Source organism: Mesoplodon mirus (assembly GCF_964341445.2).
Source record: "Mesoplodon mirus genome assembly, chromosome: 11".
In the NCBI taxonomy this organism is placed as follows: Eukaryota; Metazoa; Chordata; class Mammalia; order Artiodactyla; family Ziphiidae; genus Mesoplodon; species Mesoplodon mirus.
This window is the reverse complement of record NC_138987.1, coordinates 72,141,181-72,163,639: the sequence shown is the minus strand read 5'-3', so window position 1 is coordinate 72,163,639 and position 22,459 is coordinate 72,141,181. Positions and strand designations below refer to the sequence as shown.

Below are 22,459 nucleotides of genomic sequence, written 5' to 3'. Positions count from 1 at the left end.
TTTTAAATTACTTTATTAGCAGTGCCAGAGTGCTGTGACATTTTTGCTTGCTTTTTACTGCTTTCAGTGCAAATATACACATATCAGTTATATCAGGAATTACAAGAATTTATGTGCCTCATTTAAAGGGATACTTTCTGTAAGAACACACATTCTGAGTTCCAAACAACTGATATACCATAGCACTCCTGGAACGAACACAACACAATGGACTGAGGATATCTTGTCTTGACTTTGGAACATGAATGCCTCAGATATCCACTTTGGTTTCTTCTGAGTAGTGGAAGCCTTAGAACTAAAAGGTGATTGGGAGGTAGTGAGAGGGAAGAGGTAGTTATAGCCACTATATAGAGCTATAATCTTGTTGTAACATGGATGTTTTTCTATAAAACAGGTATATATATATATGTATCATCAACTATGAGTTTATATTCAAGAAGAATACAATTTTACCAGGAAAATTATCAAAAAGCTAAAAATTACAGTAAATACAGTCTACTAACACTATTTTTTATAGCAAACTGATTATAAAGCCCCTTCTTTATACCAGACATAGATTCACTTGGATTATCTCAATCCATACAACCACCCTATGAGGTAGGTACTGTCATTATTTCTTTGTAGCACATGAAGAAACCAAGGCTTGAAGAGGCTAGGTAGCTTTTCCAAGGTTAATAAGAGGAAGTATCACTTAGTATGATTATCTCTAGGTTCAGCCATGATGCTGCAAATGGCAGCAATGGCACGATGCCAGAATTAAATCCAGATCTGACTACAAAGCCCAAGTTCTTATTAATTAATATATGTAAAAAGCTTAAAACAGAGCTCAGCATATAGTAAGCATGTAGTAAATGCAAGCTATTAAAATGGTAACCATACTTTATTATAAAACAATACTGTATGCATTTGGCACTCAGTCAAAATTTCTATGCCTAAAATTTCTCATTTATAAGATTAGGACACCTATTTCACAGTTATTGTGAAAACCACATAAATTCTGGCTATAAAGGCATTTAGAAAAATATACAGTGTTTAGAAAGACAGGCATTATTATATCACCACTACATGTAAAATCCTGTCTCTTATATCACAAAGAAGGCTTTTGCACTGTAAGTACAAAAGCCTACAATTTAAGCACCATCTTCATAACAAGAGTTACATTAATAAATTTAGTAAAGCTGTCCTAAATTATTCCAATATGATTCTTGCAGAATGACAAGCAAAGAGAACACTGAACTCTATTCACTAGCATGATTATAAATCTGTTGCTCAGGAAGGTATATTTGCTCTTTCAGTTCACTAGCACAGAGGGTGAATTTGGCTTATACTACAGTAGTTCTGTTCAAATACAGCCAGGACAGAATATCTATAGTTAGAAGCACAGCAATATAACTCTATATTTTGGGCACAGCTAACTGCCGTATTTAATTTCATTAAGACAATCAAGAGAATAGCATTCAAAAACCTTGTTCTTTGTGTAAGTGGTCTGGTTGATTGTTTTTAAACTATTTGGGTAGGTCTTTTTTTTTTAATTGATATACCTTAGTTTTCTGTTTATTTTTAACACTGCTAAGGATTTTTTATTATTTATATTACTCTAAGAAAGAGAAGTTAAAAAAAAAAAGGCTAAGGAGGGAGATTCTCAGTATATTCTGCTAGTCACTAAACCAGAGTCATTCTGTAAAAAGTAAGGATACATGCAACATAGTTTCCTTGGTTAGCTGAAATTTTAAAACATATATGTACACAGTAAACCAAAAAAGTACCCAAGTATTTTTAAGCATCTATCCATGAATATGGTTGTATCTGCATAACTCTAAATAGATCTTCTTCCTTTAAGTTTTTTATTCTACTAAGGGCAATGTTGGTGAACCACTTTGCAACTCACAACCCTCTATGAACTCCCCCTTTTTTTAACTCTCAAAAAAATCAATTACATTACTTACAAATCACTTCAATATCTGGTACTTTATTTTCTGGAAACTCTTTATGTCTAATCTAAATTCCTTGTACTGCAATTTAAACCAGATTCCTCTCATTTTTGTTTTTTCTGTAAGAGACAAGTAAAACCAGGATGATCAAGAAAGATTAAGTACATGCTTATGTATATTTAAACTGCCATCAATTCATTTTCCTATGGATAAATCTAAAATATTAATAAAGAAACATTTATTTTAGACACAGTTTTATTTTTTGTTTTTGTTTTTGTTTTTGCAGTACGCGGGCCTCTCACTGTTGTGGCCTCTCCCGTTGCGGAGCACAGGCTCCGGACACGCAGGCTCAGCGGCCATGGCTCACGGGCCCAGCCGCTCCATGGTATGTGGGATCTTCCCGGATCGGGGCACGAACCCATGTCCCCTGCATCGGCAGGCAGACTCTCAACCACTGCGCCACCAGGGAAGCCCTAGACACAGTTTTTGAATTAAGCTAACAAAAGCTTACTTAGTAAATAAAAATGATTGTAAACAGCTATCAATATTAAGGAGAGAATAAAAAATGAGTTCATTCATTTCTCCATCTATACATTAACGCATTCAACAACTATTTTCTGAGTACCAACTCTCTTTGCCAGGCACTGAGTTAAATGTTAAAGAAATAAAGAGGACATACACATTCCCTGATTCTAAGGAGCTTACTGTTTAGTGAGGGAGGCAGACAAGCAAAGTAATACATGGCAGAGTTACAGATCCATGTATCTATGTGCCAGTGCCATCAGAACATTTAACTCAGAGCAGAAGGAAAGAGAGAAGTGATCAAGGAGCCTTCCTAGGAAAGGTGACCACTAAGTCAAGTCCTGAAAGACGGATGCGAGTTTTCTAGGGCAAGGACAATCCAAATGAAGAAGAGTGCATACTAAAGCACAGAAACCTAAAAGAACATGGCAGCCTCCAGAACGAAATAGTTTCTTTTAGTTGGAATGTATGGTATGCATGGGAATATAATAGGAGATAGACAGGAAGGTAGGCTCATGCCATTTCATGAAGCGCCAGTTTGCACTGCTGAGGGCAGTTCACATTTTCCCTTACAATCTTAAAGACACCACTAATGTCCTACCAAAATACTTTCTTATAGAAGCATAAAGTCTAGAATATATACAAGGAGAACATCTAATTCCTAAGAATAAAATTAATGGTGTTTTACTATGATGCCTAAAGTCTAACCTATAAGTCACAGCATCTATCTATAAACATAAACATTCTCCCAACAGTATCCAGACCTGCAGTGAGTGTCATTGTAAGATGATGACCGGAACCTCGGATACCCTTCTTTCATTTCTGGAAAATGTTACCCACTTTAACCTCATATTTCACACTGAATTTGACAAAGTCACTTTCAATCATGCATCTGGGTTTTTAGAACAGAAATCCAAGAATCTGTATGTATATCTTTATCTACTATCTATATTTCTATCAATCAAGAAGTATGTGTGTGTGCGTGTGTGTGTGTTTAGCAAATACTGAGAAAATGGTACTAAAATGGCTTATGATACAAAACACAACTTTTACCTTTAATAACACCAGTCATAATTCAATCCTGGAATCATCTATAATCTTGAAACATACTCATACCCAGAAACACTGGTGATGAAATTTACACAGTTAAATCTGGGTGCCCATCATCTCTGCCCTAAATATAAAAACAGACATACAGATGTGCAAACCCAGCAGATGAGTTACACTCTGCCTTAGCTAATTGAATAATGTAATCAGCACCAATGGCAACAATCCCAGCACCTTAAATCACAGGCAAAAATATCATCAGCCTTGGGAACTCCCAAAGAAAGTCTTAGTTTAAGTGCTCTATGTTGCAATATAAAAATATGTACAAGAAAATCAAGCACTGTCCTCCAGCAACATCAAGGGGTGAACAATCTATATGACAGATCATGTAGCTCTCTCTACTAAAAATTCACAGATTGCACCACAGAAAGAAGACACATGATTGTAAGGTAGCAGTAAAAAAGTATATGCATTCTCCAGAAAGCATTTATCGTTAACTCTGAAAACTGGAATACATATATTTGATCTTATGGAAACAGTGCATTCAGTTTTCTGTAAGTATTATACATCAGAATTCCATGTTTGTATTTTTCAACTCGGTTATTATTTCTACATAGTATTCTTAAAACTGTGTCAAATTAAACCAATGATTGCTTAACCCTCATAATAAATCTCTAGTTTATAAATTTACTAATAGACACTAGTCCCCTAGCAGGGACTGAACCCTAGCATAATAACTATTTAACTTATGAGGTTTTACTAACCTGACCAACAATAAAAGGTAAAATCCAAATATGAATTTTACAATGTTTTTCTTAGTATGATACACCTAATAGTTCTTAAAAAGAATTTGACTTTATGGCTTTATTCTTTAAAACAACAAAACACTAAATGCAAGCCACTCGAATTTCAATTTCATGTTAAATGAATATACAAATTATTCAATATCAATCCAACTACAAATATCAATAAAACACAACAAGACATACAAGAAAATCTCTAGGCAACTTCAATTTTATATAATACGCTTAGCCTAGCGCTAAATAAATATTAATGAAGAATAACAGAAAAGTAAATAAAAAGATTAATGTTCAAAACTGAATATACTGGTGTATGAGAAGAATATACCATAAATCTGCATTTTCAAACTCAGATGGTTATCATGCTAGTTACTAGACTCTTATAACAGTCTAAATATTGACTGTGTGTATATAAAATGTACACACACATTCAATTTGCTCAAAATACACTAAGTCAAATGCCAAGCAACTCTAAAAAAAATCCTCAAAACAAACTGCTTCATGAATAGGTCACTCATGACTTTCTGCACTTGTCTCAACCTAAAATGCTCTTAAATTCTCTAAGGAAAATAAGCTTGATAATTTATTTTCTACTTTTAGAGCAATGCATTCAAAATTACTGCTACAATCTAGCATTAAACTCAACTAACTCAAATACCCCACTAATAAAAATGTTTGATGTGTGTGTTTTCTAACGTTCCCCACCCTCACAAAATACAAGAAAAAAAGAGTTAACCAGAAATATTTACATCAGAGTAAATATTTGATGAACTGTTTGGGGCCATTAATAAGCACTGCTTAAAGAATATTTAATGACAAAGAAAAATGTTCATGGTATAAAAAGTTAAGCAGAAAAAAAAGACAAAACTGTTCTTTTAAAATGCAATATGGTATTCAGGATTGGATCCTGGAACAGAAAAGGACATTAGTGGAAAAACTGGAAAAATCCAAATAAAGTCTGTAGTTAGTTAATAAAATTATACCATTGTTAATTTCTTAGTTTTGACAAGTATACTCTAGTTATGTAAGATTAATATTAGGGAAAGCTGAATAAAGGATATATGAGAATCTCTGTACTAACCTTTGCAACTTTTCTGTGATTCTAAAATTGTTCTGAAAAAAAAAATTTTATTTTAAAAATTACTTTGCATGCCCAGTAGCAAGTTTGAGAGGATTCTCATTTTAAAAAATAACACACTTACTTTTCTCTCTCCCACTCCTAAACAAAATACATAAACCTAGAAAAAAAAGACTAGATAAAAACACATTAAAATGTTAACAGAGTGGTTCACTCGGTAGTAGGATGAAAAGCATTTTTCTCTTCATATTTTCTATAGTGTGAATTGCTTTTATAAACAACAATAAATCGTTAACTAAAGAATATACAAATCAATACTTCATTAAAGGCTTCTTCAGAAAGAAAAGCTATAAATGTCTAAGCAGAGCCCAAAGGCAGACAACATATAAAACAGGTTAGGGCAGAGTGTGAAGAACACAGTGGCCAAGAGAAACTGCCAGGAGAACCTAAGTAGGCAAAACCTAATCAGTAAATGCTGGAAAACTGACAATACATGAACTTAACATCTACTCTTAGGCTAAAGGTGCTCACAGTCAGCAATGTTATGCTCAGAATTCATCATTTAGGGGAGTGTCCCAAAAGTCCCCCTAACACTAGGAATTTATGGGATACGTACCCTGGGTTTATTCCAAACAAAAATAATGCAGCTAGACATGCACAACTGCCCAGTGAGAGCTTCTAGAAATACATCAGGATGACAGTGTGTTCTCTAAATTTTTCTACTTTTTTCTTCTCTAACACCTCCCTACAACCTATGCCCATGTCCAGTCTTTAGCCCAAAGACCAAAAATGGTACTCTGATGTCATTTAGCAACAGGGGTAGAGACCATTAGAACAAGATAATCAAATACTATTTCAGATGTCTGACAGGTGAGTATCACAAAAGTTTTTCAATACTTTCAGGGCAAAATATGCTGACCACCTCATTCAACCATAAGAGGGGAAAATTTAATCAACAACAAATGTTCCCCAATCAAAATAAAATACATTTGTCCCTTAAAGAAAGCGCCAGTGGAATCAGACAGAATGAATTTTGATAAAGAACCTCTTCCAAGGGACTTCCCTGGCAGTTCAGTGGTTAAGACTTTGCCTTCCAACGCAGGGGATGTGGGTTCGATCCCTGGTAGGGAGCTAAGATCCCACATGCCTTGCAGCCAGAAAAACAAAATGAAACATAAAACAGAAGTAATATTGTAACCAATTCAATAAAGACTTTAAAAATGGTCCACATCAAAAAAAAAAATCTTAAAAAAAAAGAACCTCTTCCAAGCTGTAATCAGGGTGATTTGTGTGTGTCAGGCTGTCTAACCCTCCTGAAACAGTGCTATGTGGCCTGTTCTGGGTTTTGTGTTGTTTTTTAAAGATAGATTTGAATTTTTACTTTATTTATGGTCACCCTCATTCTCAGTTGTTAGCAGGTCCTAGAGTTGTCACTTAATAAATATGTATGTGCTTTTTTTTTTTTTAGTTTATTCTTTTGAATCCTGGACTCTGTAATCAGATACCCATGCCTATTAAGAACAGGTGCAAAATGAGGCCCTCTACTGAGATCACAGAATATTTTACGTTAAGAATGTGGTCTTTACTTCCTGAGCTTCTTAACAGCAATTGTAAGCATCAGAAGCCTCTTCTGCTTACTTTCCAGTTCTTGGTCATGTTTAAGAAAGTAGAGGCTACCAAAAAAAGTGATTCTCAGGAATGGAGACTATAATATTATCACTGTTATTACTTCTAATACCAATGAAGATATATACTGTTTTCATCAAAACCGAGACACAACTCATTTTAAGACCTGATATTTTATATCCCACCAAGAAACAGAAGTGGTTAATTAAACTACGAGATACCACCGACTGTAAGATACACCCAAATTTCAGTGAATAAAATTGGAAAATCAATGAAATATACAGTCAACGAAGACTATCAACTTATTACAAGTAACAGTAATGAAAGGATGTTTAAAATATCTTTTCTTTGCTCCTTCCTATACACTAGAAGATAGTTACAATCAAGTAACAGGATTTGAGTGTCCAAGACCCAATATTCTTTTGAGCCATGATAAATATTTGTCTAGAGAACAATCCTGTATTGCAGACTGCTGGGAACTATTTTCTCCATCTTCGAATGGGGAAATTAAGGAAAAAAATGAATCAAGACCTTACTGGAAGCCAAATTTAGAATTCTTAGTGTCCCTATCTACAACTTTAACAAAGACAATATGCACTCTATCCCTAAAGGTTTCATGGTTTGTTTTCCTTCAGATTCACCTTGATCTTAAACTCAGGATATCAAGCATCCATGGTAAAGGAAATTCTGAAGAGCTATATTCAAAAGTACAGCTAAGGTCACTGGGGCTATTCCCTCTGAGCAAAACATATGATGAAATAGAATTTGAAAGCAATGATGAGAATATCTCCTTTCTTTTTTTAAGACACATGTGGAGAAAACAAATCTCTACAGAAAACAGCCAGAATTTCTAAGATGTTTTACTCTGTACCACTTTCAAATGTTTCTTCATCAGCATGAAAGCTGGCTGAAAAGCTATCAACCTTAAATTCTCTTTAAAAAACAGGCAGGGACTTCCCTGGCAGCGCAGTGGTTAAGACTCGTGCTCCCAATGCAGAGGTTCCAGGTTCGATCCCTGGTCAGGGAACTAGATCCCACATGCATGCCACAACCAAGAGCTTGCATGCCACAACTAAGGAGCCAACAAGCTGCAACCAAGACCTGACACAACCAAATAAATAAATATAAAATAAAACACAAACGAACCAAACTCCCACCCGCGCCCCCCAAAAAACAATGAACTTAATTCAACAGTTAGCTACAAAGAATATTAGTCTCATATTCTTGTTAAAGCCTTAAAATTTTTAATTTTCCATATGCAAATTCAAAATTTGAGTTCTCTCTATTAACCCTGCTAAATAGAAGGTAGAATGTGACTAAGACAAGTTTTTAATCTTCATATAATGGATAGATGGCCTACAACAGCTCTGCTATCTATAAATGCATTTTAAAATACCACATTAGAATCTAAAATAATGCTTCATTTTAAGCACTCTAAATTCCTCCAATAGAAGGCAATATCAATCTCTGATAATGCCAGCAAGGCAGCATGATACAGTAAAAATATCATGAGCTTTAGAACCAGGCAGAGCTGAGGTCTTAACCTCTCTGAATCTACGTTTCCCCATAGGCAAGTTAAAAACACCACCACCCACCTCATATTACTGTTACAGGTTTGGAGGCTGTTGAAGAAATCTGGGGTCTGAATTAGAGTAGTGAGCAATGAAGATGGAGAAAGAAAGATGGATTAGAGCAATACTCAGAAGTAAGCATCAATAACACCTGATAACTGTGGTTAGACTGGGAAGAAAAGCAGAAGTCAAGGAGCATACCTACATTTTCCATTTAGGTAACAGTCCATTCATAGAGCTAGAAAACATAAGAAGGACACAAGGTTTAGAGAAGCACATAAGCTCAATTTTGAACGTATTGTGATGCCTGCCAGATATCCAAGTGGAAATGCTCAAAAGACAAACAGAAATACAAGTATGGAGGTGGAAGAAAAATTGGAGATAAGGATCTAGGAGTCATCAGCTTATGGATGCAAGGCACAGGACAAGATGAGATTACCCAGTGAGAAGAAAAGACCTAGAGAAACTCAGAAACACCAACATTTAAGGAAACTGCAGAGGAAGAGAAGCCCACAAAGGAGACGGGAGAGGTACTGTCCAAGAAACAGGAAGAAAATCACCAAGAGTGTGGTATCACAGGGGCCTAGAGAAGACAATGATTCAAGGTGAGATGGGATACAAAGAACAGTCTAATATCAATAAGGTAAGACTGCAGAAACCATGGTAAGTTAGTTTGGAGAAGATAATATTTAGCAGTAAGGAAGAGTTAAGTCAGCTGTCTTAAAATTTCTGTTTTATGGAATAATGGACTTGAGCTGGACCAAACCACAGACATCTATGAGAATAAAATAGATTTCCGTCTATCTAACAAAGAATTGATTTCCCTTTAAATGCTGAGTTCTCAATCACTACCCATGTTCAACTGGATGAGAAGCTGGATGAGATGACTTGAGTTTTTTTCAATTGAAGTAAATTTCAAGAACTAAACTAAATCTGAAATACTTTGCATTAAGAAGAACAAAGGGAAAGACATAAGATAAAAAGCTTTTAAATACTTAGAAATATAAAGTAATGGTTCTATGAAATTTTAAAAACCATATTCAAATAATTCTAAGTAAAATACATAGACAAGATAAAGGAAGGAAAATGAGACAGAGATGAACCCAATGAATGAGCAAGACAGGAAACCCACTCGTCATGTTTTGCCCATTTCAAAGTCGTTTATAATTTTTCCTGACAAAATCTTGCATGGCTCCCCCTATTCCCCTGAAAGTAAAAATTAAAGACTTTTTAATAGCTGGCCTACAAAGTCCTAAATACTCTGTTATTGTTTTCTGCCCTTCTGGCTCCAGTGGTGATCATAGGTACTTCACACTCGGCTCCAGCCACACTGGCCCCTGGCTGTTTCTGCATACACTAAACCTCAAGGCCTTTGCAATCGCCGTTCTGTTTGGAAAACTCTTCTGCCAAATACCCACATAGCTTTCTCCCTCATTTGTTTCAAGTCTTTGCTCACAAATCAATATTTAGAGGACTTCCCTGAGCACTCTACAGAAAACACATAAACTTTTACCCCACAGTGGTAACCCCTTTTCCTCTACACTGCTATGTTATTCTCCAAATGACTTATTACCAGCTGGCATGCTATATATTAACTTATTCTTTGATTCCCTGTCTCTACGCCAAAGCCAGAACAAACTATAAACTCTATGCTGTCTTCACTGCTGTATCCCCAATGTCTAGAGAGTGCCATACATATGTTAAATGCTCAAATAGTTTTAGTTGAATGAATAAATACCATATTACTCAATAATGTTTCAAATTAGCAACATACATACTGATACATTTTGCCCCTGAATTGCTACAATATTAAAACATATCAATAAAACTACAAATAATCTCATATTTCCACTAGTTAATACATTACTTAATAGATTTTGGGGTCTTTTTTCTACCAGTTTTATTGAGATATAAATGACTGCAGCATGTATAAGTTTAAAATGTATGGCATAGGGCTTCCCTGGGGGCACAGTGGTTGAGTCCACCTGCCGATGCAGGGGACACAGGTTCGTGCCCCGGTCCGGGAAGATCCCACATGCCGTGGAGCGGCTGGGCCTGTGAGCCATGGCCGCTGAGCCTGTGCTTCCGGAGCCTGTACTCCGCAAAGAGAGAGGCCACAACAGTGAGAGGCCCGCGTACCGCAAAAAAATAAATAAATAAAAAATGTATGGCATAATGATTTGATTTATATCATGAAATGATTACCACAATAAATTTAGTGAACATCCACCTTCTCACATAGATACAAATAAAAGGAAAAAAAATATTTTTCTCCTTGAAGTGAGAATTCTTAGGATTTACTCTCTTTAACTTTCACGCATGACATTCAGCAGTGTTAATTACACTTATCACATTGTACATTACATCCCTAGTACTTATCTTTTAACTGAAAGTTTGTACATTTTGGCTACCATCATCCTTTAAAATAGAGCTTAAAATTATCACTTAGATTTGCGTAAACACTGACAGCTATTTCAGGAAAAACGCTTTGAATTTTAGCATATAATACCAGAAGATTTCTCTGAGAAGCAATGCTATCATGTGGCTGTCAAAGTGGGCAAATATACTCACAAGATTTACGTGGCATCAGATGTCTTCCTTTTCATCCTACATAGGTTCAAAGACTGCCATCTAGATTGTAGTTATTATAGATGTGATGCCAAAAGAGTCTATCTGGGCAAGTCAATTGCCTGAAAGTCACCATCCAAGCTGTATCAATTCCCCCAAGCTAGGTCACTCCTTGAAGTTCCTGCAGTCTTGGTATGGGCCTACTTGAAGGAGAACACTCGAGGACCAAGATTACTGTTTATATTGAGTTTCTGATCCTAAACCCCTCCCTAAGCTATTAATTTTTAACCTTAAAAGGTTCCTAATATTAACTAGTATTATCTTTGACTATCACTTGAACTACCTGCCGTGTGCAATTCCAAAACCAACATCTTTGGTCTAATTATTTGACATTTCTATGATTTAGTTACTTGGGAGTTATTTCAGCTAAAAGAGGAATGTGGTTACATAAGTGGAAAACACAAGTTTGGAAAATCACAGGCTACTGAAATAATGGTTTAGCTATTAACAACATATTAGTTTCTCCAAATATTTTCTTTCTTTACACTAATTCATCCAAAAATCTGTCTAAAAATTCAAAGAATAAAGAGCTCATTTTTTCCCTTCATCTATAAATAAGCCAACAATAAAGCTAAAAAAGTAAGGCTTTAAATTCCTCCTATTGATAAGGCTGAAATTGTTTAAGATTGGGTTTGCTACCATACACATTTTTCACTTTAATTAAATTGCTACAAAATAATATGTTTATTTGTCACAACTAAGTATGACTGTTAGTAAGGGAAGGTATTCATAACATATTACCCCTCCTCGTTGCCAGCCAAGAAAATATCTGGATTGGAGGCAATAAATGCTGTTTTCCTAATATATGGCCCCAGTGACACTTGCTTTAGTAATAAAAAAGATAACCAAATAAGCATTCAAGTGTCCAAGGCAAAATTGTTCTGAAAATAGAAAAATAGAAAAAAAATACTTATTTGAAATCAACATCTCTATTTAAATTACTAAAAATGTGTTAAGAAAGATGGTGGTGTGGGAAGATGCAGTTAGCGTCTCCCCACAACTAGGGCACCTGCAGGCCGCTGGTGGGGGACTCTAACCCCCAAGGAGATGGGAGGAACCCCAGAGTAAACTGGTAGGATGCTGGGGGACTGAGGGTGGAGGAGAAGTGGAGGCCAGGCAAGATCAGCGTCCCTGAGGTGGGGGAGATCAGGAGAGGCAGTGGGGAGGGACTCTCCAGGAAGAGCGGAAGAGGAATGGAGGGCAATCGCCTGGCCCACTGGGGCTGGGGAGCCTGCTAAATTCCCAAGCCGGTTCCCCCCACTCCAAAGCCCCATCCAGGCTGCATGGGTCCTGGGGGCATAGGAGGGAGGCCAGGGAGATCAGGAGTGGCAGACGGGAGAGGCCATCCAGGAGGAGTGGGAGAGGAACGGAGGGTGCCTGCCCCGCCCACTTGGGTTCAGGAAGCCTGCTGAGCTCTCAGGCCGGTCCCCTGCCCTACAAAGCCCCCTCCAGGTCACATGGGTCCTTCAGGGCATAGGAAGGAGGCCAAGGGGAGAATAGGAGAGGGGCCCTCTGGGAGGAGCCGGAGAGGAGCAGAGGGTGACTGCCCCACCCATTCGGACACAGGGAGCCTGTTGAGCTCCCAGGCTGGTTCCCTGCCCTCCAAAGACCCCCGACCCCTGCACTGGTCCTGGGGGCACAGGAGGGAGGCCGGGAGATCAGGAGAGGCAGGCGGGAGAGGCGCTCCCAGACTGCAGACCGGAGGAACAGGAGAGGAGAGGAGGGCGTTTGCCCCATCCACTCAAACCCAGAAAGTCTGTTGGGCTCCCAAGTGAGGAGGTCCCCTGCCCTCTGAGACCAGGGGTGGGGGGCACACCAGGGCCCCTTCTGTTCCTTGAGCCTAAGCCTAAACCTCACCCTTGCTTAGGTCCCGCTCTCCACAGACAAGGCCTTTCCCCCACTCTTTTTTTCCTCCTTATTTTTTTCTTTTCTCTCCTCCTCTTTTTACTACTGTGGTACTGACTTACCTTCTGGTTGTTGAGTCATCTATATTTTTAGTTTTAAGTTCTTTCTAACATATCTGTTAGTTTCCTAGTCTAATTTTATTTTTTACTTTGTTATTGTTTTTTTTTAACCACCCCACGTGGCTTATGGGATCTTAATTTGCAAGCACAGGGTCGGGCAGAAGCGCCTGCGGTGGGAGCTCCGAATCCAAACCACTGGACTAACAGAGAAACTCAGACCTCAGGGAATATTCAGCGGAATAAGGTCTCACAGAGTTCCTCATCTCAGCGCCAAAACCCAGCTCTACCCAACAGCTTACAAACTCCAGTGTTGGAAGCCTCAGGCCGAACAACCAGTAAAACAGGAACACAATCCCACTCATTAAAAAAAAAAAAAACAGAGACGGAAAAAAATATGTCACAGATGAAGGAGCAAGGTAAAAACCAACAAGCAAATAAATGAAGAGGAAATAGGCAATCTACCGGAAAAAGAATTCAGAGTAATGATAGTAAAGATGATCCAGAATCTTGGAAATAGACTGGAAGCACGGATTGAGAAACTGCAAGGAATGTTTAAGAAGGATCTAGAAGAACTAAAGAACAAACAAACAGAGATGAACAACACAATAACTGAAATGAAAAACACACTAGAAGGAATCAATAACAGAATAATGGAGGCAAAAGAACGAATAAGTGAGCTGGAAGGCAAAATCGAGGAAGTAACTGCCAAGGAGCAGAATAAAAAAAAAAGAATGAAAAGAGGTGAAGACAATCTCAGAGACCTCTGGGACAACACTAACCACACCAACATTCGAATTATACGGGTCCCAGAAGAAGAGAAAAAGAAAGGGTCTGAGAAAATATCTGAAGAGATTAGAGTGGAAAACTTCCCCAACATGGGAGAGGAAATAGCCACCCAAGTACAGGAAGTACAGAGAGTCCCATACAGGATAAACCCTAGGAAAAAGATACCAAGACACATATTAATCAAACAAACAAAAATTAAATTCAAAGAAAAAGTATTAAAAGCAGCAAGGGAAAAATAAAAAATAACATACAAAGGAATCCCCATAAGGTTATCAGCTGATTTTTCAGTAGACACTCTGCAGGCCAGAATGAAGTGGTAGCATATGCTTAAAGTGATGAAAGAGAAAAACCTACAACCAAGATTACTCTACCCAGCAAGGATCTCATTCAGATCTGATGGAGAAATTTAAACGTTTACAGACAAGCAAAAGCTGAGAGAATTCAGCACCAACAAACCAGCTTTACAACAAATGCTAAAGAAACTTCTTTAAGTGGGAAACACAAGAAAAGAAAGAGCCACAAAAACAAACCCAAAACAATTAAGAAACTGGTAATGGGAACATACATATCGATACTAACCTTGAATGTAAATGGATTAAATGCCCCAACCAAAAGACACAGACTGGCTGAATGGATATAAAAACAAGACCATATTATGTTGTCTACAGGAGACCCACTTCTGACCTAGGGACACATACAGAAAGTTAAGGGATGGAAAAAGATACTCCATGCAAATGGAAATCAAAAGAAATCTGGAGTAGCAATACTCATATCAGATAAAATAGACTTTAAAATAAAGACTGTTACAAGAGATAAGGAGGGACACTACATAATGATCAAAGGATCAATCCAAGAAGAAGATATAACAATTATAAATGTTTATGCACCCAACATAGGAGTACCTCAATACAGAAGGCAAATGCTAACAGCCATGAAAGGAGAAATCAACAGTAACACAATAATAGTAGGGGACTTAAACACCCCACTTACACCAATGGACAGATCATCCAAACAGAAAATAAATAAGGAAACACAAGCTTTAAATGACACAATAGACCAGAGAGATCTAATTGATATTTATAGAACATTCCACCCAAAAGTGGCAGAATACACTTTCTTCTCAAGTGCACATGGAACATTCTCCATGACAGATCACACCTTGGATCACAAATCAAGCCTCGGAAAATTTAGAAAACTGAAATCATACCAAGCATCCTTTCTGACCACAGTGGTATGAGACTAGAAATCAATTACAGGATAAAAACTGTAAAAAACACAAATACATGGAGGGTAAACAGCACGCTAGTAAGCAACCAAGAGATGACTGAAGAAATCAAAGAAGAAATTAAAAACTACATAGAAACAAATGACAACGAAAACACAATGAACCAAAACCTATGGGACGCAGTAAAAGCAGTTCTAAGAGGGAAGTTTATAGCTATACAAGCCTACCTCAAGAAACAAGAAAAATCTCAAAGAAACAATGTAACCTTATACCTACAGGAACTAGAGAAAGAAGAACAAAGAAAACCCAAAGTCAGTAGGAGGAAAGAAATCAAAGATCAGAGCAGAAATAAATGAAACAGAAATGAAGAAAACAATAGCAAAGATCAATAGAACTAAAAGCTGGTTCTTTGAGAAGATAAACAAAATTGATAAACCCTTAGCCACACTCATCAAAAAAAAGAGGATGAAAATCAATAAAATTAGAAATGAAAAAGGAGAAATCACAACTGACACTGCAGAAATACAAAGGATTATAAGAGACTACTACAAACAACTATATGCCAATAAAATGGACAACCACGAAGAAATGGACAAATTCTTGGAAAGGTACAATTTTCCGAGACTGAACCAGGAAGAATCAGAAAATATAAATAGACATATCAGAAGTAATGAAATTGAAACCATAATTTAAAATCTTCCAACAAACTAAAGTCCAGGAGCAGATGGCTTCACAGGCAAATTCTATCAAACATTTAGAGAAGAGCTAACACCGATCCTTCTCAAACTCTTCCAAAAAATTGCAGAGGGAGAAACACTCCCAAATTCATTCTACAAAGCCACCATCACCCTGATACCAAAGCCAGAAAAAGATATCACAAAAAAAGAAAATTATAGACCAATAACACTGATGAACATAGATGCAAAAATCCTGAACAAAATACTAGCAAACAGAATCCAACAGCACATTAAAAGGATCATACACGATTTATTCCAGGGATGCAAGGATTCTTCATTATATGCAAATCAATCAATATGATACACCACAATAACAAATTAAGGAATAAAAACCATATGATCATCTCAATAGAGGCAGAAAAACCTTTTGACAAAATTCAACACCCATTTATGATAAAAACTCTCCAGAAAATGGGCATAGAGGGAACCTACCTCAACATAATAAAGGCCACATATGACAAACCCACATATTCAATGGTGAAAAACTGAAAGCATTTCCACTAGGATCAGGAACAAGACAAGGATGTCCACTCTTGCCACTCATATTCAACACAGTTTTGGAAGTCCTAGCCACAGCAATCAGAGAAGAAAAAGAAATAAAAGGAATACAAATGGGAAAAGAAGAAGTAAAACTGTCACTATTTGCCAATTACATGATACTATACATAGAAAATCCTAAAGATGCCACCAGAAAACTACTAGAACTAATCAAAGAATTTGGTAAGGTTGTGCAGGATACAAAATTAATGCACAGAAATCTCTGGCATTCCTGTACACCAACAACAAAAAATCAGAAAGAGAAATTAAGGAAACATTCCCATTTACCACTGCAACAAAAAGAATAAAATACCTAGGAATAAACCTGCCAAAGGAGGCGAAAGACTTGTACTCAGAAAACAATAAAACACTGCTGAAAGAAATCAAACATGACATAAACAGATGGAGAAATATACCATGTTCTTGGATTGGAGGAATCAGTATTGTGAAAATGACTATACTACCCAAAGCAATCTACAGATTCAATGAAATCCCCATCAAACTACCAATGGCATTCTTCACAGAATTAGAACAAAAAATCTTACAATTCGTATGGAAACACAAAAGACCACGAATAGCCAAAGCAATCTTGAGAAAGAAAAACTGAGTTGGAGGAATCAGGCTCCCTGACTTCACACTATACCACAAAGCTACAGTAATCAAGACAGCATGGTACTGGCACAAAAACAGAAATATAGATCAATGGTACAGGGCAGAATGCGCAGAGATAAACCCATGCACATATGGGCACCTAATTTACGACAAAGGAGGCAAAAACATACAGTCGAGAAAAGACAGCCTCTTCAATAAGTGGTGCTGGGAAAACTGGACAGTTACATGTAAAAGAATGAAATTAGAACACAACCTAACACCATACACAAAAATAAACTCCAAATGGATTACAGACTTAAATGTAAGACCAGACACTATAAAACTTTCAGAGGAAAACAACGGAAAAACACTCTTTGACATAAACCACAGCAAGATCTTTTCTGACCCACCTCCTAGAGTAACAGAAATAAAAACAAAAGTAAACAAATGGGACCTAATGAAACTCAAAAGCTTTTGCACAGCAAAGGAAACCATAAACAAGATGAAAAGACAACCCTCAGAATGGGAGAAAATATTTGCAAATGAAGCAACTGACAAAGGATTAATCTCCAAAATATACAAGCAGCTCATGCAGCTCAATATCAAAAAAACAAACAACCCAATCCAAAAATGGGCAGAAGACCTAAATAGACATTTCTCCAAAGAAGATACACAGATTGCCAACAAACACATGAAAAGATGCTCAACATCAGTAATCATTAGAGAAATGCAAACCAAAACTACAATGAGGTACCACCTCACACAGGTCAGAATGGCCCTCATCAAAAAACCTACAAGCAATAAATGCTGGAGAGGGTGTGGAGAAAAGGGAACCCTCTTGCACTGTTGGTGGGAATGTAAATTGATACAGCCACTAAGGAGAACAGTACGGAGGTTCCTTAAAAAACTAAATATAGAACTACCATATGACCCAGTAATCCCACTACTGGGCATATATACCCTGAGAAAACCATAATTCAAAAACAGTCATGTATCACAATGTTTACTGCAGCTCTATTTACAATAGCCAGGACATGGAAGCAACCTAAGTGTCTATCGACAGATGAACAGATAAAGAAGATGTGGCACATATATACAATGGAATATTACTCAGCCATAAATGAAACGAAATTGAGTTATTTGTAGTGAGGTGGATGGACCCAGAGTCTGTCATACAGAGTGAAGTAAGTCGGAAAGAGAAAAATAAATACCGTATGCTAACGCATATATAAGAAATCTAAAAAAAAAAAAAAAAAGGTTCTGAAGAACCTAGGGGCAGGACAGGAATAAAGACGCATACGTAGAGAATGGACCTGAGGACATGGGGAGGGGGAAGGGTAAGCTGGGACGAAGTGAGAGAGTGGCACTGACATATGTACACTACCAAATGTAAAATAGATAACTAGTGGGAAGCAGCCACATAGCACAGGGAGATCAGCTCGGTGCTTTGCGACCACCTAGAGGGGTGGGATAGGGAGTGTGGGAGGGAGATGCAAAAGGGTGGGGATATGGGGATATAGGTATACGTATAGCTGATTCACTTTCTTATACAGCAGAAACTAACATACCACTGTAAAGCAGTTATACTCCAATAAAGATGTTAAAAAATAAAAATAAACATTTCAGAGAAAAACTGAGAAGACAGTAGGGTTCCTATATATCCCACACCCAGTGTTATCTATTAACATTTTACATTAGTATGAAACCTCTGTTACAAGTAATAAACTAATATAAACATAGTATTATTAACTAAAGTCCATACTTTATTTAAATTTCCTTAGTTTTTACATAATGTCTTTTCGTTTCAGGATCCTATCCAAGATACCACATTATATTTAATCTTCATATCCTTTGTAGGCTCCTCTTGGCTATACAGTTTCTCAGGTTTTCCTTGTTTTTGATGACCCCAACAGTCTTGGGGAATCCTGGTCAAGTATTTTGTTGAATGTCCCTCCAATAGGATTTTTCTGTTTTTCCTTTTTAAAAAATTCAATTTATTTAAACTTTTAAAAAGAACAAAAACAGGGCTTCCCTGGTGGCGCAGTGGTTGAGAGTCCGCCTGCCGATGCAGGGGACATGGGTTCGTGCCCCAGTCCGGGAAGATCCCACATGCCGCGGAGCAGCTGGGCCCGTGAGCCATGGCCGCCGACAGCGCCTGTGCGTCCAGACCCCGTGCTCCACAACGGGAGAGGCCAGAACAGTGAGAGGCCCGTGTACCTCAAAAAAAAAAAAAAAAAAGAACAAAAACAGTTCATCCATTTCTCCCACCCCGCACCCCTTTTCTCTAGCAACCACTACTCTGTTCTAACTATGAGCTGGGGGGCGGGGGGTGATTGGTTTGTTTGTTTTTAGATTCCACATATAAGAAAGATCTTTTACTGATGTGTCTGTTACTGCCTTATTTTACTTAGCATAATGCCCTCAGGTCAATCCATGTTACAAATGTCAAGATTTCCTCCTTTTTTGTGGCTGAATAATATTCCATTGTATATAAATACCACTTATTCTTTAACCACTCATCCATCGATGGACACTTACATTGTTTCCATATCTTGGCTATTACAAATAATGCTGCAATGAACATGGGGGGTGTGGGGGAGTATACCTTTTTGAGCTAGTGTTTTTATTTTCTTCAGATAAATACCCCAAAATGAAACTGCTGGATCATATGGTAGTTCTAGTTTTAATCTGAGGACCCTCCATACTGTTTTTCATAGTGGCTACAACAATTTACATTCCCACCAACACCTCACAAGGGTCCCGTTTCCTCCACATCCTCACCAACATTATTTATTTCTAGTCTTATTCATAAGAGTCATTCTAACAGGTGTGAGGTGATATCTCACTGTGGTTTTAATTTGCATTTCCCTGATGATTAATGATGTAGAGGATCCTTTCATGTACCTGTTGGACACCTGTATGTCTTCCTTGGAAAAATGTCTATTCAGATTTTCTGCCAGTTTTTTAATGATTGTTTTTTTGCTATGGAATTACATGAGTTCATATATTTTTGATATTTACCCCTTATCAGATACATGATTTGCAAATATTTTCTCCCACGCAGTAGGTTGCCTTTTCTTTTTGTTGATGGCTTCCTTTGTTATGCAGAAGTTTTTAGTTTGATGTAATCCCACTTATTTATTTTTGCTTTTGTTGTTTTTGCTTTCAGTGTCAGATTCAAAAAGTCATCACCAAGACCTATGTCAGGGAGATTCCCATCTATGTTTTCTTCTAGGAGTTTTAATGCTTTCAGGTCTTATGTTCAAGTCTTTAATCCATTTTTAGTTACTTCTCAAGTACGGCATAAGATAGCGATCCAGTTTCCTTCTTTTGCATGTGGTTGTCCAATTTTCCCAACACCATTTATTGAAGACTGTCCTTTCCCCATTGTATATTCTTGGCTCCTTTTTTGTAAGATAATTGACCACATATGTGTGGGTTTATTTCTGGGCTCTGTATTCCATTCCATTCATTGATCTATGTGTCTGTTTTTATGCCAGTATCACACTGTCTTAATTACTATAGCTTTATAATGTAGTTTTAGACAAGGGCACATGATGCCTCCAGCTTTGTTCTTCTTTCTCAAAATTGCTTTGGCTATTCGGGGTTTTTTATGGTTCCACAGAAATCTTAGAATTGTTTGTTCTATTACTGTGAAAAAATGCCACTGGAATTTTGATAGGAATTGCACTGAACATGTATATTGGATAATATGAACATTTTAACAATATTAATTCTTCCAATCCATGAGCACTAAATATCCCCCCATTTATTTGTGTCGTCTTCAGTTTCTTTCATTAATCTCTTGTAATTTTCAGTATAAAGATATTTTATCTCCATTGTTAAATTTATTCCTAGGTATTTTATTCTTTTTTATGCAGTTGTAAATAGGACTGTTTCCTTTATCTCTTTTTGATAGTTCATTACTTGTGTACAGAAACAATGATTTTTGTGTACTGATTCCATATTCTGCAACTTTACTGAATTCTATTTTTGTTGTTTTACTAAGTCTGATGGAGTCTTATGGGTTTTCTACATATAATATCATGTCATCTGCAAATAGTGACAGTTTTACTTCTTCCTTTCCAATTAGGATGCTTTTATTTCTTTTTCTTCCCTAACTGCTCTGGCAAGGACTTCTAATACTATGTTCAATAAAAGTAGTAAGAATGGACATCCTCATCTTATTCCTGATCTCAGAGGTAAAGCTTTCAACTTTCCATGGTTGAGTATGATGTTAGCTGTGGGCTTGTCATATATGGCATTATGTTGAGGTATGTTCCCACTATACCTGCTTTGATAGTTTTTATCCTAAATGGATGTTAAATATTGTCAAATGCTTTTCCTGCATCTATTGAGATGATCATATGATTTTTTTAATTTTTTTTTTGTGGTACGCGGGCCTCTCACTGTTGTGGCCTCTCCCGATGCGGAGCACAGGCTCCGGACGCGCAGGCCCAGTGGCCATGGCTCACGGGCCCAGCCGCTCCGCGGCACGTGGGATCTTCCCGGACCAGGGCACGAACCTGTGTCTCCTGCATCAGCAGGCAGACTCTCAACCACTGCGCCACCAGGGAAGCCCCAATCATATGATTTTTATCCCTCATTTTGTTAATGTGGTGTATCTCACTGACTGATTTGCAGATGTTGAGCCATCCTTGAATCCCTGAAATAAATCTCACTTGATCATGGTCTGTATGTTGTTGAATTTGTTTTGCTAGTATCTTGTTCAGGATTTTTACATCTATTTTCATCAGAATACTAGCCTGTAATTTTCTTTTATTGAGGCATCCTTGTCTGGTTTTGGTATCAGGCTAATGCTAGCCTCATAAAATGAGTATGGAAGAGTTTGAGAGGGATTAGTATTATTTCTTCTTTGACTCTTTGGTACAATTCACTAGTGAGGCTGCCTGGTCCTAAACTTTTGTCTGTTGTGAAGTTTTTGATTACTGATTTAATCTCCTTACTCGTAATCAGTCTGTTCAGATTTTCTATGTCATCATGATTCAGTCTTGGCAAACTGTATGTTTCTAAGGATTTATCCATTTCTTTTAAGTTGTCCAGTTTGTTAGTGATATTCAAAGTAGTCTATTATGATCCTTTGTATTACTGTAGTTATCAGTTGTAACATCTCCTCTTTCATTTGATTTTTTTTTCAGTCCTCTCTTTTTTTCTTGGTGAGTCTAACTATAGGTTTGTGAATTTTATCTTTTCAAAGAACCAGCTCTTGGTTTCATGGATCCTTTCTATTGTCTTTTTAGTCTCTAATTTATCTCTGCTCTAACCTTTGTTATTTCCTCCCTTTTAACTTTAGGCTTCATTTGTTCTTTCCCTAGTTCCTTGAGGTGTAAAGTTAGGTTGAGACTTTTCTCACTTCTTGAAATAGGCATTTATCACTACAAACTTCCCTCTTAGA

General features: G+C 37.2%; 1 protein-coding gene across 2 annotated transcripts in view; it reads right to left on the bottom strand.

Moving 5' to 3' along the window:
- FRS2 (fibroblast growth factor receptor substrate 2) overlaps positions 1-22,459 on the bottom strand; it is a 70,125-nt gene that overhangs the window by 28,953 nt on the left and 18,713 nt on the right. The window contains exon 1 of one of the 2 annotated variants that reach the window (XM_082637073.1): positions 1,947-2,413. The exons of the other annotated variant lie outside the window; for it this stretch is intronic. The gene's annotated coding sequence lies outside the window, so the exon portion shown is untranslated. Of the gene's footprint in view, positions 1-1,946; positions 2,414-22,459 lie in introns of those variants that run through there. 2 annotated transcript variants of the gene reach the window in all.